The following is a 5,420-nucleotide window of genomic DNA, read 5'->3' as shown; positions in this document are numbered from 1 at the left end:
TTATGCAAGTTTCCTGCAAGTAAACGAGCTTTACAGATTAAATGGGTTTACAAGTTGAAAGAAGAGGATGGAGGTAAGAAAAGATTTAAAGCCAAGTTAGTTGTAAAAGGATTTGCATAGAAAAAAGGCATTGATTTTGATGAGATATTATCTCCTATTGTAAAAATGACTTCTGTTTGCACAGTCTTAAGTATTGTGGCTATTGAGGATTTGCATTTGGAGCAATTTGATGTTAAAAAAACCTTCATTCATGGGGATTTGGATGAAGAGATATATATGGCACATCCACAGGGATTTGAAGTTAAAGGGAAGGAGAACTTAGTGTGTAGATTGAAGAAATGTTTATATGGCTTGAAACAAGCAACTTGGTAATGGTATCTAAAATTTAATAGTTTTATGCATGAGCATGGATATAGTAGGTGTCATTCAAATCATTGTATTTATTTTAAGAGGTTGGATGATGAAATTTACATTATTTTATGTTTATATGTTGGTGATATGCTTGTAGCTAGGTCTAACATGGATCACATTAAGGGGATAAAAGAACAATTTGCTATGAAGGATTTGGGTGAAGCAAAACAAATCCTTGGTATGAAGATTTATAGAGATAGGAAGAACGAGAAATTGACATTATCTCAAGTTGATTATATTGCAAAGGTGTTGCAACATTTCTCTATGGAGAATGCTAAAGTTGTCAGCACACCTTTACCTAGTCACTTGAAGTTGACTAAGGAGATATGTCCAAAGACACAAGTAGATGAGGATAAGATATCTAATGTACCTTATGTTTTAGTTGTAGTAAGCTTGATGTATGATATGGTATGTACAAGGCTAGGTATTTCACATGTAGTGGGAGTCATTAGTAGGTATTTGAGTCATCCATGGCTTGAGCATTAGAATGCAATTAAATGGATTCTCAGATATTTGAGAGGAATATCTAGTAAGTGTTTACATTTTGGGGGCTCTACTACTAATTTATAGGGCTATGTTGACTCAGGTTTGGTAGTAGATATTGATACCAGGTGGAGTACTATAGGTTATGTATTTACTATTGGTGAGGCAACAATGAACTAGGTTTCTTGATTGTAGAAGATTAATGCTTTATCCACTTTAGAGGCAGAGTATATTGCTTCTAAAAAAGTAGCTAAGGAGATGATGTGGCTTCAGTTCTTCTTGAAAGAATTGGGACACCCTCAAAGGGATAATTATTAGTTTATAAATGGTCAAAGTGTCATTCATCTTATGAAGAATTTTTCTCTCCATTCAAAGACAAAACATATACAGTTGTGGTACCATTTCATTCAGTTAGTTTTGGATGATGGACAGTTAAAGCTAGACAAGATACATGCAAATGACAATCCAATAGATATGTTTACAAAGGTAGTGACCAAGGAGAAGTCAAACTCCTCTTCAACTTTAGTTGGTCTTCTAGACTAGATAGAATAAAATAACAATAGAGTCTAGGGTGGTTTGATCTAGTGGGAGCCCCATGTGGTAGCAATATTACTACAGGATCAGTCTCCGAGTGGGAGATTGTTGTTTAGAGTGGAGCTTGATTAGTCCCCAAGTGGGAGATTGTTAGTTTCTGGTGACTGATCACAGAAGTATTGTACATACTTCATAATTCTTTGGGGTTGTGGCCAACTTTGTGGTTGACATATGGCCGACATGTTGTAACCCTAAAGTGGCAAAAATACTTGTATAAAAGGGGTTAGGACTACGAATTGTTTCATTAGTGTGTGATGCAAAAATTTATTCTTGTGGTAGTATTGAGCTACAAGGGATTATAGATTGTAATTAGGTTGTAATCACCGGATCATAATAATATCAGACTTGCTATTTGGTGGATGTAGCCTAGGGTTTGCGTGAACCACATTAAATTTTGATGTATTATGTTATTTTTTGTGTGATTAATTATTTCTTACTATTATTTATACTTGCATGTAATTATTATTTATGTTCGAGGTTAATCCTAACAAAGGAATGAAAGGAGATATTAGATTAAAAGATCAAATTAGACATTGTACAGAGGAGATCAAAATCAGCTTGTAGAGCAAATTGAGGGTCAAGTACTGGATCAATTTTGAATCAAAGAAAATCTCTTAACTGAATGATCCTAACAAGTCTATGTAAACCTCCTAATAGAGTCCTTACTTAATCGTAAGTGTGAATTCCTTTAACAAGGTAGGACTTAATAGTCTTGAAGCTTTTAACAAGGCAGACCCCTCACAGGGTAGATTATATATTATGATGAAACATTGTAACTCTAATAGGTTAACTTTATTGTTACAACAACAAAGATTTGTGGGTTTCATCCCTACCCTAGTTTTACCTTCACATTTGAAGTGTCTTTGGGTTATGAAATCATTTGTGTTATGTGTTAAATCTTTCATAGATGTAATGTATTTCATTTATGTTTTAGCATTACAATTTTAATGTTAGATATGAAATGAATTATGTGTGAATCTAGAAATTTGGTTTTATAAGTTAAAGTTTAAGATCCTTATTCAACTTACCCCCCCCCCCTCTCCAAGTATCTTGCTTCCTAATAATCCTCCTTATAATTGTGTATCATCTTAAAATGGAAGCACTTCCATGATAAGAACATGTTTAGCCATCCAAATAGGTGTTTTGGGGTCACATCAAGCACCTTGAATGGGTCCTAGACTCAGATCTAGATTTTCCCCTAGTTGTGCCCCCTTTTCCACTTTCTTTCTACATGATTTTTCTAGCATTCTGGACTAAGATCTTGAGTTTTTTATTTCAAGATCAAGGTCAACCTTTTAGGTCAAGGCTGACCTCAATCTTGACCTAGGTCAATGATGAACTTGACTCTGACCTAAATAAGAGTCAACCTCAATCCTAACCTAGATCAATGATGAACTTGACCCTGACCTAGATAAGAGTCGACCTCAACCCTAGCACAAGGTCCAAATTTCAAGGTTCCATGATTTCTGCAATGTCCATTTTTAGAAAGAATTTTTTTCCTACTTCTGGGTCCATTTTTTGGGTCTTTGAAATGGTAAACTCTTAAATAGCATTTAATCTAGGTCCATTTCTAGGGGTAAGGGCTCAATGGGAATTTATTTCTCATATGTTGGCCTCTCTAGGAGTTTGTGCCCTGATCTCTATAAAAGGAAGCCTCCTCCTCTCATTTTCTCTTACAAGAATAATGCACATTATTATATCAGATGATCCATTATCAAGCATCTACTTTGATTTGCAATCATTCAAGCATTCAATTCATCAAGGAGATCCATTGTTAGCCATTGAAGGATTCAATCTCTATAGAGCCCTCTTGTTGAAAATTTCTTCATTCACATTCATTCACATCTCTTCCTATAATAAGATCCTTTCAAGATTGATGTTAAAGATCTAATGCCATTGATTTGTGGCATCCTACCCATAATTATACATTTATTTTAATCATCCATACCTATGAATTCAAGGATTTGAATCCTCCACAAGGATTTCAACATAAGCATGGTAAATAGTTCCATTTACTTTGTTTATACATATTGTAATTTTAATTACATTTCAAGGTTGATTCCAAACTAAGATTTGACCAAGGAAAACCCCCCATCCAAACAAAAAACCATTTTTCTTATAGGTACAGGTACATGACAATGAATTAAAGTTTAGATCTAGATACCCTTTTTGGCAAACTTCCAAGATCCATGAATAGACTTTTCATTAGAGTAGTTTCAGTTAGGGATGCCCTTCAATGAGTTCTAAGATTGTGTGTTGGGGTAAGATTGTAACCTGCTATCTAGGTCAAGGTCAACCTAGCTCAAAAAAGAAAAAGATTTTTGTGTTTTTTAGATCTCATAGTTTTGGTTCATGATCACAAAAATCAATAGTTTTTTAGACCATTTGATAAGGTTTTCAACTGATTCATTTTTGGAGGTAAGTACTTTTTATTTCTTCATGTCAATATTATTCATCTAGATTTACTTTCCTATCATAAGAATTTATATGTATGTGTAGAATATTGGTTTAGGGTCTCTTTCATGTGCATTATTATAAATCCTATTCATCCATATTTTACATCTTACATTTTGGTGAGCTCGACAAGCTTACCCCCTCTCTTTTGTAGAATTAGATGCCCTATTGTGTTTTTGGTGTTAGATTTCCCTTTATATTATCTTGTGTGTTTACCTTCATATTACATTTTGGTGAATCCAACAAGCTTACCCCCTCTCATTTCTAGAATTAGATGCCCTATTGTATTTTTTGTGTTAGACTTCCCTTCATATTATCTTGTGTTTTTACCTTCATATTAAATTTTGGTGAACATGCGATAGATAACTCTTTCTTTCTAGTGTTAGACTTACATTTTGCATGCTTACAAAAGTATATTTCTTTTATGCTTTTGCATTTATATTTCAAAAATACAAAAAATTACAAAATTTCTTTAAAAAGACAAACATTTGCATTGCTTTGTGGAATTATATGCCCTTATTATGTTTGTGGTGTTTGATTTCCTTTTAATCCTTTTAAATTTCATAACAAATCTACAGATCCCTTAGATGTCTTAAAACTTAATTACTACTGTCACTTGGTAGCCATACATATAAATGTTGTAACTCAATAGATTAACTTGTTACTGATCTTAAGCATTCACAATTATTAACATGTATGCAAAATAAAATAACATGAACACAAGAGACACTAGATTTAACGTGGAAACCCAATATGGAAAAAACCACCAAGTAACTAGCTACCAATTTTCACTCTTCTGAAGTGAGCCCTATTAGGAGCCAACCTTGTTAAAGGTTACAAAATGCACTGTTAGGTGGTTAGAGGATTTCATCACCCTATTAGGAGTGGCCTTGCTAGAGGACTTTAGAATAATTCAGTTGAAGTGTCCACTTTGTTAGAGGATTTACAAAATGGTTGTTAGACCAACTCTATTAAGAGATTTAGGAATTACTGCTACAATGGTGAGAAAGTAACAATAAGTGACCTGAATGAAATGCAACTGAACTTTGCTGATATAGATCTCTACTCTGCTTCAATAGATACTCATTGATTGAATACAACTCTGCTGCTCCTCAAGGATATCTGATCCTTCTTCAAAATCCACTCACACTTCTTCACAATCAACTCACTTGCATACTCAATCATTCATACATCCATCCATACATTTGAAAACACAACTTGACCTTTTGTTTATACATTATAGATTGTCAAGTTGGCTCATTTACAAGTTACATTTACCAATAATAATACATCAGTCAGCTAAAAACATTACATGAAACAATTAAACTTTATTTTCCAAAATAATGAAATCCTTCATTGGTCGACCCTGCTCGGTAAACACTACTCCACAAATGATTTCTAGTGTTAACCAAGTGAAACTTGGTAAACACTATGAATTTTTCAAAATCCTTTAGAGATTGAGTGAACTCGGTAAGAAC

The sequence above is a fragment of the Cupressus sempervirens genome, chromosome 10 (assembly GCF_028749045.1).
Source record: "Cupressus sempervirens isolate cs-2001-9-10 chromosome 10, ASM2874904v1, whole genome shotgun sequence".
Classification (NCBI taxonomy): Eukaryota; Viridiplantae; Streptophyta; class Pinopsida; order Cupressales; family Cupressaceae; genus Cupressus; species Cupressus sempervirens.
This window is presented reverse-complemented; position numbering follows the sequence as displayed.